The following is a 13,169-nucleotide window of genomic DNA, read 5'->3' on the forward strand; positions in this document are numbered from 1 at the left end:
GGCGTTAAACTATGTTTTAAAACTAATAAAACCGAATTTGTGATTCATTCGCTTTCCTGCGCGTTTGTGCACGCGATGGCGATTTCTTTACCAAACTCCGGAAGCCGTTCGCTTTGGACCAAACCATTGCATGTAAATAGAGGGGGGGGATTGTCACCGTACTCGCAAGCCGTTCGCTTTGGACCAAACCATTTCATGTAAATAGAGGGGGGGGGGATATAATTTTAGATATAGATATAGTACGGGCAATGCCCTAGTATGAAAGAAAGGCGATCACTTACTCTTGTTCGAAGGCTTCGAACATTCACCACATCAGAAGTTGCAGGACAACGACATTTTACCTGCAACCTCTGTGAAATGCGGGGACATATGTTATTACTTCACCAACGTCCGGGGAACCAGCATGGAGCTGCAAAAACGGCTGTACCCTTGTCACAACAGCTGTGCACGATTCTGCTGGTTGCTCCTGGTAAGGACCATGAATGACCTGAACACCATGGTCCCAACATCATTGTGGATGCATCCGGCATCCCTGTTCCACATCTTGCTGGCCAATCAACGTCACACCAATACTTGCTGCCCACTCACAATGAGGGAGGAGGCAAGTCGACTACAACTGGGTGAAGGCCTTGTTCAGGAATTACTATGGTTTACAGCAAAAAGTGGCAAGAATGCTACAAGGAGAGCAGGGTCAGTCTATGACTCCGCAATGTTACCACAACAGCGAAATCCTACACGAAGTAGTGCAGGAGCTATGAAGACATTAGGAGAAAATGTTTCATACCAGGATTCAAACACAAGTGATCAGCCCTTCCTTTCAAACAAAGTCAACATTTGTGTGGAGGCAAACGTTTTTGCCAGATGGTGCAGATGCTTTACAAAACTTGAAAATGAAGTGAAATTGTTGTATCTTGGTGATGGTGAAGTGTTGTTTTGAATATATATTTGTGATGCAAATGCAATAGATTGAACGATATGGAAGGAGTCAATGACCAACGAAATGTTTTGTGATTCTTGCAGGATGACGGTGTATGCCCAAGGGAATTTGATTACAAAAGTGATTGATTATTTACTTATACTTGTAATGATGTTTACTTGTAGTGATTGATTGTTTACTTATATTGATGTTTAGGTTAATGGTTAATATAAACAAAAACAAAAAGATGAGGGAATTGTGGAAGTGTAACTCAGTGTAACTTATTAATTGGCACTGGTAACTTATTAATTAACACTGGTAACGAAGCAGATACATTTTACCTGCAAACTCTGTGAAAGCCGAGTTCATAAATGAGTGTCAGGAATGTGCCCGAACATGATAATCTCTTGTCCACCTGGTCACAGCCCCAGGCTGGAGCACCCCTCGCAGCAGGAGGGGAGCGAGCTGATGCCAGGACTTGGTGCATGCATGACCTCGGGGCATTAGCGGAGAAAGGATTAAGATTCAGCGGACAGGGGATTAACTCCAGTTTTGTCCATATAAACCAGAGCAAACATTGAGTCGAGAGAACTTGTCACCAGGAGCTCTGACCGACGGAACGGACGAGCACTCCTCATCATCAGACCCTCTGCCGGACGGGAGTGGCGGAGGAACATCGGCCGAACGAGAAGGACCATGCGAAAAGAGTTAACCTGGTCCATTGAATTAAGCGGTATCATTTGGTAATTGGAATGAAGTGAATAACCAGTTAATAAACCAGACCTTTTGTAAAACCTGTGTCCGGTCATTGGAGTCTTGAGTCTCCCCCAATACTTCCCCTACAATATCCATATTCGCATAAATTCAGGTATTTGATCTGGCTGATCTATCAGTAAGGTTTTCACCCGTTCTTGCATAGCAGTCAAATCTGATTCCTTCCATGGTACCCTAATCTCGATGGGTTGTTCCAGTCCTAGAGTATTGCTCATGCCTATGGTTTTGACGGGGAACATTCCGGTGATAGTCTGTGGGATCTCATTTCCAGTGAGCCCCACTAGCGAGGGGTATAGTCCCCCCAGTCCCATCGGTGGCAGGGGCCCTGTCCTTTCCATCCCATTGTTTGTTTTATTAGCCCCATGTCCTTTGAACGGGTTACCTGGGCTAAGGTGAACCTGGGGGGTGGCTGGTCTAACTCTCTTGGGGTCTAACCCCTGGGGGGACAGGGGCAGGGGTGGGATAGGTGGTGCCTGGGGCCCGGGGACAGGGCTCAGGTCTTGGGAGGGTAGAGGCATGGTGACTACATCCCCTACCGCGGGGTCTTGGTCCGGATCCTGGACCAGTGGCATCAGCCGCTGATTTGCTTGCTTAACTAATTCCCTAATTGTTTTATCCTGAACTTTATCTGCTTGTTTCTTTTGTCCCTGAAGTTTCAGTACTTCCCCTGCCAAGCTAGCCTGTCTTGAGGCCACCTGTCGCTTCATTGCTTCCTCCTTCCACCATCCGTATACTTTCCAATAATCGGGTGGGAAGTGTCTCCTTTCCTTCTCTAGCTTATTTAGAGCCCCATACAGCACTTCCAATTTGTCTAGCGTGAATGATCCCTCCTCTGGCCATGGCAGCCCAGTCTTTTCCTGGTCTTACCGCAGCATAGTAATGCCTCTTAAACATGAAAGATGCCGGGGTACCCTTGAGGGGCTCCCCCTCTTTTCCCAGGTTGTTTCCCATCTTATTGCTCTGGGCTGATCCTTCCTGGAAAGTTCTTGGTTATCGGCGCAGCCTATGGCTGCCTAACCTCACTTTCCCCCTCTCCTTGCTAACTGTAACGTTACCCCGTAGCGTTACCCTTGGTAGATCTATCTTTTAACGTTATCCCTGGTAGATCAATAATCAGCCCATTACTCCAAGGCTAAAACAGCCTTTACTTACAATTGTTCGAGGTGAAGGCAGGGGCGGATGACAAAGGAGCGGACGAAATCCGCCAGAGGGAGAGATGTTAAAATTTGGAAATAACCCTTTGATATAAAATGCTCACCTTAAAACAAATCAGCGTGCCGGCGCCGGCCCAAACGACCTGCCTCCGTCTTGCAGAGCTCGCTCCTCTGGCCTCCGCCTCGAGCTCAACCCCACTCCTGGTACCAGAAATGTTGGGAAGCGAATCAGGTTTCCACAACGAGGATAAGGAGTAACAGGTAGTTTATTGAAAGACCAGATCGCAGCTGCGGAGAAGGGTTGGCATATACAGCACAAGTGGACAGCATGCCTCGCTGACCCTCCTAACGAACCGGTGGACCAAGGTCCGTTTATATAGGAAAAGCATTTCCAAAGATCTCCGCTGAAAGTGGGCTCGAACAAAGAGAATCGGCGGGCTAAATTCCTCCCACCGCGGTCCCTTCCTGTGGCTTTGAGGGAGTGAAGTTTTAAAGTTCTTATCTCGCGGAGCAGATGTTCACCAAGCTTCAAGGATGGCCGGAAGATATATTTCACACGCAGGGGTAACCGGTCATTACATTATTGGTCACAGTTGGACCGTAAACAAGTGAGAAGTAACAGGCTTTGAATTCAGCACAGCGGGGGAGTGAGCATTCTCATTAAATACAAATCCTGCACAGTGAAAAACAAGCATTATCATTAAATACAAATAATGATTATATTGGCCTACAAGCAAAAGGTTATATATATAATAAAAACCACGTATCCGACATGTGTGATTGTGCATTGCGTGATTGACTTGCATGGTGGAAAGTGAGCATGGTTGGATGGAATAGGTGGTCTGGAGTGAATGGTCTGGAATGAATGGTGTGAAGTGCGTATGGTGGAATATGTGGAGTGGATGGGGGAAGGATGGACCCCTTCACGAGTACCCGGGGAGGGTAGGTTAAAGTTAGGTAGAGGGAGTAGGTAAATTTGCTGGATATTGACATCTGTGGTGCGAGAGTAGCAGAGTACTGCTTGGATGGGTGCATTAGTGGAGTGAAATGGCTGGGCGTGTGGCCTGTTAGTGAGAATGGTTGGTTGGGCACTCCGTCACTGTTAGTCTGTCAGCCAGGTGAGGCCGCAGGTAGGCTCTGGGAGCCCGTTAGAGTGAAATGGGGCCCAAGGATCCGGAGGATGGACCCGGGTAGCCCGACACCAGAGAGGGCGGTAGTGGGGTGAGAGAGCCAGAGGGCCTTCCCCAGGTAGGTAGGTTAGGGTGAGGAGCAGGTAAGCTCGGGTGGCGACGTACAGTGGCGGAGGTGTGCAGGCGAGCAGACCTGCTGGGGAGCCACACGACCCAGCCCCGAAATTGTGTGAGGGCACAGGGTGAAGAATCGGGGGAGTGAGACCCCAAATTGGTGAGCACCACATATGGTCAGTGGGAATTGGTTTTTAGAACCGCATTGTGTAAGATGGCCAATGGTTTGGCAGGGAAAGACCTCAGGTAGAGTAAAAAGTGTTAATGTCATTTAGAAGTATAGGTAGGAGAAAGCCTCTTCACCCCATCTGCATCCGCTCACCTCGGTGATATGACTCCACACCATGATTTCGCAAATGTTTGGGAATGGTGAGACACATCATGACTTGGGGGTGACATTGTTGTTATTCCATCTCTTCCTCCTTCAGAGGGATTGATGACGGCTTTGGTTTAGGGGAGATATTGGGGGGGGGGGGGGGGGGACGAGACAGTAGAGAGGAATCTCTAAAGTTGTAAATTGTGTAAATACGGGGTAGGGGCAAGGGTAGAGTAGGTGACATGGGGGGTGACGAACGGATAGGGATGAGCTTTCTTCGCTCGCTCTCCCACGCCCTTCATGTCTGCATTATCTTGTATTGATGGGTACCCTTGCGCCCTTGCCCCGCTGCTTTGCTTGTCCTTCCTTCCCCACTCATGGACTTGTTTCTTTTGGGCCCAGGGGGAGTGCGCAGGTGACAGCAGTTGTGTGCCCGCACCTCCGCTGCCTCCGGCCTGCACTGATGCACAACCATATGGACCACCCGTTCTGTGGCCGAGCACCACCCTATGGACCACACGTTCTGGGGCCTGGCACCTCTGCTGGGGACCGGCCACTGTGGCCAGCGGTATCTGGTTGCGGACCTCGGTTTTAAGTGGCACCTATGCCATGCAGGTGGACCACGGGAGTTGGGCCTGCTGGCCATAAATAAAAAGCGGACGCGGTTTGTGCCCTTTTTATTAAAAAATAACATCAAGTAAGAAGAGGAAGACAACCAGACCCGGCGGCCCAGCAGAGAAGACGTCACAAGACATCATTTATTATTCTAAAAAAATGTTGTTTTGTGCATTTTTTGATGATGGTGCTTTTTGGTGCTTTTGGGTGCATTTTATAATTTGGTGCATGTGGTATGGTGTATCAGTGCAGTGCAGTGCAGTGATTTTCCTCCTCTCAAAAGGTCTGCTTTTTTCTTCCAAAAGACAGGTCCTGGGTTCGAGTCTTGTAAATATTGCTCTTGTAAGACAATAGTCTTGTAAATAATGCTCCCCACCGGCTTTATGTTGAGTTTCAAAACAATTCCGCAATTCGGTTAGTCTGTGGGAATAAGTCTGTTAGGTAGCATGCAACGCAGCAGGCGGGACATACTTAATTGTTAAAACTGTCGCACTCAGGGTGAGGTTAAAAGTAGAGGGTTACTACACCTGAGTGTCACATTAAGTTAAAGTTTTGTCGGCACGGAAAGTGCCTGGAGGAAAGGACGGTGCAGTGTTGTGGTTTTGAGAACCCCTCACTTGTAAATAATTCTTGTAAATAATATTCCATCATTTAAAAGGTCAAAGGTCGCACCCATAGTTAGTCCATAAGTAACATGTAGGACACCATAGGAACTCCTCAGTTATTTCCTTAGTCTGTGTTTAGTTAAGGCTGTGTTCCCAATAGTTGACTCTGCGTTGCATTAATTAAATAAGAAAGGTCCCCTTTCGATTCGTTCATTTTGCGGCTTGACTCTCCAAATTGGTACGCGCCTTTGCCTTAGCGCTCGCTCCCAAATGCCATTACGCACGTGGTCAAGCTTGGAGAAGAAGGGGGCGGAGCACCCAGAGCGAGGCATAACCCTGTCATCGACCCGTCAAGGGGCGGAGCGGTGAGCCCTCGCCATCCAATCAAGGCTGAGGTGAGCTCACTGGCGGGCGTGGCACGGCTTGATTTCTAAGCACACTATATAAGCACAAGCGCGGCGCCTTTACACAGAAGAGAAGAGAGAGACGTGGGGGTGCTCGCATTGCTGCAATAGGCTGAGGCCCTCTAGAACCCTATTGTTGCCGGTTGTTGAGAGATAAAGACTTGAGTGGAGTGGAGCAGTTGCGCGAGGGGAAGTGACCGATGCGCGAAGAGAGCTCGTTTGTACCAGATGCGTGAGGAATCATGAAGCGGCGCTGAGCACCTGAGAAGCTGAGTAAGGATGTCACGAGCAGAGAACTGCGCATACGGTCTTGTGAAGGACTACCCCCCACCATACATAAGGTCCGATCGCGTGCCAACGGTACGTGCCCGCTGCCTGCCTGGGTTTTCGCCACGGTACGAGTTGACACCTGGAGCCGGACCTCAATGCCTACCATCTGCCTGGACCTTCCTCCCCTACCATCTGCCTGGACCTTCTCCTCCTACCATCACCATCCCATGTAAGTCTGTCTGTTTGTCCTGGGGTTAAGTAAGACTGTATAGTTAAGGTTGCCCTATGTCTGCTTCTTCTTCTTCTTGTATATTCTTTCCCTTTCATTTCCTCTTCTTTGGTTGTTGTAATAAATCCTTTGTTCTTCCTTACCTTTTGGTTTCCTCTCCATTCGATCATCTTCGTCCTTTCTCTCCATTGAGTACCTGTGGCACGATTTGGGAAACCGCTCAGGATCGGGTTTAGTCCTTTGTTAATGGCCCGGGCTTTGGATTGCTAAACCGCTCGGCAATTTCCATCTTGTCCGTGGTCCAAGCGGGAGTTATCTCCCTGCTTTGCGGTCGGATTGGCACTCAGGTATTTGGGACTCCATTGACCAATCACCCTGGCCAATCTCGACTGGAAAGGAGCTTCACTGGCTCCCCATCCCCCAGAGAATCCAGTACAAAATCCTCCTCTTGACCTACAAAGCCCTCCATAACCTGGCCCCATCCTACCTGACTGACCTCCTCTCCAGACACACTCCCACCCGCAACCTCCGCTCTGCTGGTACCAACCTCCTGACCCCCTCCATCCGGACCAAATTCAGATCCTGGGGGGACAGGGCCTTCTCCATCACTGCTCCCACCCTCTGGAACTCACTAACTCACACCATCAGAGACTCCTCCTCACTCACCACATTCAAAACATCACTAAAGACCCACCTGTTCAACACTGCATTCAACATTCAACCCACAGCATTTAACCCCTGACTATCTCCTCTCCTTCTCCCTCCTTTTGCTTTAAATATTTCCCTATTGATTCTTGTCTTTTTGCAATTGTTGTTTTCATGTATTGTTATGCATTATGTTTTCCACTCTGTCAAAGCGCCTTTGGGCTACTTGAAAAGCGCTATACAAAATAAATGAATTATTATTATTATTATTATAATTTCCAGGATCGGGGGACGGCCAGCTTAAAAGACACGGGGATTAACCCCCCCTTGGTAAGGGGAGCGCCGACCCCGAATCCGCAACAATTGGTGTCAGGAGTGGGATTTAGAACCTGGGACTACATTTAGTAGACCAAATTTTGGACACCAATTGTGCTATTGGCCGCAACAATTGGTGTCAGGAGTGGGATTGGACCCGAACAAAATTTTATAAATCTAAAAAAAATTTGGTCAAAATTTCGAGCGGCCGAAATTTTATTATAACATCTAAATTTTAAATCGTGCCATGGATGATCAAGGCGATCGGATGCCGGTGGGGGAAAATGAGGGGATAGAGGCAACCCAGGACCACAGGGAAGAAGTGGGAGAAATGGAGGAGGAAAGTAATGAAGGTGCGGAAGAGGAGGTTGCATGCACACAAAATGGCGGCGCCTCGCACATGGCGACGAGGGTCGTGCCCGCTGCGCAAGTGGGAGGGATAGATATGCAGGCCCTCATGGCGCAGCTACAGGCAGTCATACAAATGGAAATGGGAAACCAAATTGGGGGGTTAAGTACAGAGATAGGAGAAATGAGGGCCGATAATAAACAAATGGAAAATAGACTGGGGGGCCAATTGGAGGACGTGGGCAGCCAAGCCCGGGAAATTAATGAGGGGTTGGCGAGGGACAAAGCCACATATGAGGTAAAAAGATGGAGAGGGAGAGAGACCGCGAGTTGAGCGGGAGGGGTGCAAGGGTATGCGACGGGGTAGCGCGGCTTGAGGAGCGCCTGAAAAGCGAAGCTGAGCAAGGCATGGTCACGTGGACCTGGGTAGAGATCGCGACCCGGGGTATGGGGAAGCCGCCGACCGCCGAAGTAGATAAAAATTGAAGTGCGCCAACAGGCATCGGGCTTAACAAGGAAAAATAATTAATTCAAATTGGAAAAGAAATAGTGGAAATCGGGATTAAGAGGACGACAGAGGCAGTAAATGAATTGAAGGAAGAGATGGAATGCATGCAAAGTCTGTGGTTACATCATGATGTCGTGCTGCATAACCAAATGGAAAGTCTGCAGGTGTTGGAGTGAGGAAGAAGAAGCGCCAAGGTGAGCAGGAGTGTATATAACAGAAATGTATATGGTGCAAAAAGATTTTTCGCGCGCTTGGGATCCCAGCGTACCGCGGGCGTTTGTGGGAGGTCCATGGTGCACTGTGTGAGTGGAAATGGCACGCGTGTAAGAAAAAGTGCGCGTCGAAGATTGAGTGTGTAACAGAGTATGCGAGTGGGAGTGAGAGTGACGCAGAGTGTGAGATGGATATGGATGGAGAGCGTGTGCAAGGATGCACACCTGAGTTGGTTGTGACGCATGTGCGGGAGAGCACACCGGAGCGTGTGAGTGGGTATGTGCAGGAGTGCACACCCGGGGTGGTTACAGAGTACGTAACGGGGGTGATTGCATGTGAGGAGTGCATGGAATGCATGGGGTGTATGGGATGTGCGAGTAAGAAACGGAACGCGTGTAGATGTGTGTTTGCAAGTAAGGCATCGACGTTGACTGGGGCAGCGATTAGGCCAACGTATAGCCGACGCGAGCGCTCGGGGCGTGGTGCTCTTTGTGTGCTGCGGGGGCCGGCCGGGATCGTAGTCACGTCGCTCCTGCACGGAGCGCCGTGCACGATTCGGGCCGGGCTCTGCCCTGTATGGTCGGGGGCCGCATCGTAGCGGCGATCGGCACGATTCCAGCGGAGGTCGGCCAGGTCGGACCTTTGCCCCCTGGCAGGGGCGGTGTTCCCGCCAGGTGAGGTTGGGTCATCGGGCCGGAGACCGCAAGGCTCCGCGCCGCAATGGACCTTGGAATCTCGCACCGAGTATGCCTCCTCCCCAGAATCGATACCGGACGGACCCAACCAACCGTAGACCCACCATCCGCACTGATAGCCGGCTTTTCGAAGCCGAGCTGTGAACATGCAATTCACGCATGAGAGGCTCAAGTTTAATGGACATTTGGTAGTGATAGTGATGAGAGATAGTGATGTAGAGGGATGGTAAATGTACCATCCCTCACATCACCATGCCCAGGCAGAGGAGCTATAGTTTTATGGGGTATGGCAGTGAAAACCTAGCCAGGGAGGGTTAGGTTAAATGTATAGGGATTTAGAAAGATGACCATAGGTGACCAAGATTTAAATAGTGACTTTTGTACAGGTAGTGGGGACGTAGAGTAGAGTAGAGGGTTGATAATGACGAGGGATGTGCGTTGTATAAGGGATGACAGGGAAGCACTAAGTTAGAGGGAAACCAGGTAGATTAGATGATGCAGTGTGTTTGGAATGAGAGTGATGAAATGAGGCATTGCGGATGAAGTCCTTGTAGTGCTGGTTAGCAAATTTGACCATTGACCAATCACCCTGGCCAATCTCAACCGGAAAGGAGCGTTATAATTTCCAGGATCGGGGGACGGCCAGCTTAAAAGACAAGGGGATTAACCCCCCCTTGGTAAGGGGAGCGCCGACCCCGAATCCACAACAATATCTTTCCATTCTTTCTGGGGGATTGACTTTATCCAAAAGGGGAGTGCTTTGATCCTGGAGGGAGTGTGTTGATCCTGACACAGGAGGAGTGATTCTGTCCTAGGATAATTACACTCTAGAGTGTGCTTGTCCAAGGATTAGTTCACTCTCGAGTGATTTTATCCTCGGACAGAATCACTCTGGAGTGAGATTTTAGGGGAGTGAGAGAATCCTGCTACACTGGCCCAATGGATGGATAAATCTTCAGACTCCTAAGCTGGGGATTGTGGTGTTCAAATTCTGCCTGGGCTGAAAAATAAAATTCCCCTTTCTTTTTCAAGTCTTTTATCTCGTCTTGAATAAAGTCTTATACGATGAATAAATGCATTTTGTTCGTATGAAAAATGCCAGGGGTATAGAAAAGGCCCCTTTATTTAAGGGTATGTGGCAACGTATAGAAAAGAAGGGACATTCCATAGCTTATAGAAAATGTCGAACAATAGAAAAGAAGGGACATTCAAAAAATGTCGTGTGCATGCTGTACTACCCTTATGTTCTGAGGACGAACAAAGTAATGCGCTGGAAAAATTCCTATAAAGGGGCACCCTACATCTGGCAAATAAAATACATTTACTTCTTCATGCAGCTGTGTCAATCAAATTGGTGACCCACTATATTAACTTTTCTAGAACATCACTTGGTTCCTCCTCAGAACATAAGGGTAGTCCAGCATGCACAGGAATGAACATGATCGGAGACATCCGTGGATCGGGATTCGGGAATGATGTTTGTTTTGATAAATGATAACGAGATGAGAACGAGATTGTTTATTAAACGGGGAGATCAGAGAGATAACGGGTTTAAAATAAATGTTATCATCACATTTTAGGTTTAAAACCCTCATTCGGTTATTCTTTCACAAGAAAAGAAACTTAAGGTGAAAAACATGTTGAAAATCAAGCTGATGTTATGAAAATAACCACGTGACCTGATGTGAGACTTGGGGTCCCGTCTGCCTCTGTTTGATGGTGGACATTAAAGATCCCATGGAGAAGGCGAGCTATCGCCGGCATCCCGAAAAATTACAAATTCCTAACGTCAGTTCCTGGCCGACCGGTTCGTGAAAGATTCCGGCTGAGTTTCCCCGGCTAAACCCAAGTAACATGGGAATAATTGTGACGGTTAAAGAAGAAGAGGGACGTCCTTGGCATGAGACAACGCTCGGGTTCTACGAGGCTACGTCATCGCGTTTTTCATGACGTCACGGGAGGAAGATCCTCTCCTCTCTGAGTTCAAATCCCGGAAGTGTTTTGGTGTTTGTACGTTTCTCAAACTTCATCACCAGGAGAGGTAACGTGTGTGTCTGTGTTCGTCATGGGATCGAGTGATAATGAAGTTATAAGTGATAATGAAGGTATAAGTGATAAATGTACAATGATCGAGTTTGGTTCGTTCCGTCATGAAGGAGGGTGGACACTAGACCTGTGTGGAGCCGGAGGGTTCGATTGGGAAGACACGTGTTGTCCGCAGGGTGACGGGGGATGTGTTTCGTCAGCAAACGTCAGCTTAATGCTTGGGAAGCGGCTCGCTTGATTCTATGGTTGGTGTACCCCTCTGTGGTGGTTTGGCCCCACAGTGGTGGTTCGGCCTCGCAGTGGTGGTTAGGCATCGCAGTGGTAGTTAGGCATCGCAGTGGTGGTTAGGCATCGCAGTGGTGCTTAGGCCTCGCAGTGGTGGTTAGGCCTCGCAGTGGTGGTTAGGCCTCGCAGTGGTGGTTAGGCCTCGCAGTGGTGGTTAGGCCCTGCAGTGGTGGTTAGGCCCTGCAGTGGTGGTTAGGCCCTGCAGTGGTTGTTAGGCCCTGCAGTGGTGGTTAGGCCCTGCAGTGGTGGTTAGGCCTCGCAGTGGTGGTTAGGCCCTGCAGTGGTGGTTAGGCCCCCAGTGGTGGTTAGGCCCCGCAGTGGTGGTTAGGCCCCGCAGTGGTGGTTAGGCCCCGCAGTGATGGTTAGGCCCCACAGTGGTGGTTAGGCCCCGCAGTGGTGGTTAGGCCTCGCAGTGGTGGTTAGGCCTCGCAGTGGTGGTTAGGCCTTGCAGTGGTGGTTAGGCCCCGCAGTGGTGGTTAGGCCCCGCAGTGGTGGTTAGGCCGCGCAGTGGTGGTTAGGCCCCGCAGTGGTGGTTAGGCCCCGCAGTGGTGGTTAGGCCCCGCAGTGGTGGTTGGGCCTCGCCGTGGTGGTTGGGCCTCGCCGTGGTGGTTGGGCCTTGCCGCAGCGGTGGTTCTCGCCACAGTGGTGGTTCTCGCCGAAGCGGTGGTTCTCGCCGCAGCGGTGGTTATGCCCCGCAGCGGTGGTGATGCCCCGCAGTGGTGGTTAGGCCCCGCAGTGGTGGTTGTGTGGCGCAGTTGTGGTTAGGCTCCTCCACGGTGGTTTGGCCCCACAGTGGTGGTGATTAGGCCCCGTCGCGGTGGTTCGGCCCCATTGTGAATGTGCATGTTATTGTTTGTACTTTTGAACATTTGTATTTTGTATTTTCATATCCATTAAATTGTATGATTTTCAGTTCATATAAATTATAAACGAAATATAATTTCCTGAGGTACAAAACAATTTGTTCAATTTTGATTGCTGCATTGCATCATCGCTTTTTCCACAGACACGAGATTTCATTCTTCATTGGTGAAGAATCACTTTAAAAACTCTCGAATCCGGATTTGAATCTTAACCAAAATTGAATCGAGTCTTCCTTGTCAGACACCCAACCTATCCACCAAGTTTATTCCAAATCCGTCTGACTTTTTGATATATCGTTTTTGGCCATATCTCTCAATGGTGAAAGAATCACTGAATACATTCAAGAAGCTGGATCCAGATCCAGATTTCCAGAGAGCCAGGAAACACTATCTATCTACTCTCAAGACTGAACTCTCAAACCTGTCTCCCTCTTCCAAATCCTGGTGGTATCTGGTCAAATCTGTTTCTGGAGTTTGTTCCCCTTCCATCCCCTCCCTTACCTCAAACGGCTACACAGCTGACTCTGCACGTGAAAAAGCCGAATGCCCCAACTCTGTGTTTGCCTCAAAATCTTGTGTCGCAAACCCATCTCTCTCTGTACCCACCATACCCAGTTGACCCCAGCTGCTCCTACACTATGTGTCCTTCTCTCCTGACAAGGTGGAGAAGTTTCTGTCAATCCCCGACTCTGATTCTGCAACTGGACCAGACTGCATCAGCCCA

General features: G+C 49.3%; 1 long non-coding RNA gene and 1 other non-coding gene across 2 annotated transcripts in view; one reads left to right on the forward strand and one right to left on the reverse strand.

Moving 5' to 3' along the window:
- Positions 1 to 13,169, reverse strand: part of LOC144889560 (uncharacterized) — a 452,052-nt gene that overhangs the window by 265,318 nt on the left and 173,565 nt on the right. The gene's annotated exons all lie outside the window — the stretch shown is intronic.
- The window catches only part of LOC137419464 (uncharacterized), a 264,183-nt gene continuing 262,202 nt past the window's right edge, over positions 11,189 to 13,169 (forward strand). The window contains exon 1 of the transcript XR_013621867.1: positions 11,189 to 11,292. This is a non-coding gene — a transcript (uncharacterized LOC137419464). The remainder of the gene's footprint in view (positions 11,293 to 13,169) is intronic.

The sequence above is a fragment of the Myxine glutinosa genome, chromosome 1 (assembly GCF_964187855.1).
Source record: "Myxine glutinosa chromosome 1, kmMyxGlut1.1, whole genome shotgun sequence".
NCBI lineage: Eukaryota > Metazoa > Chordata > Myxini > Myxiniformes > Myxinidae > Myxine > Myxine glutinosa.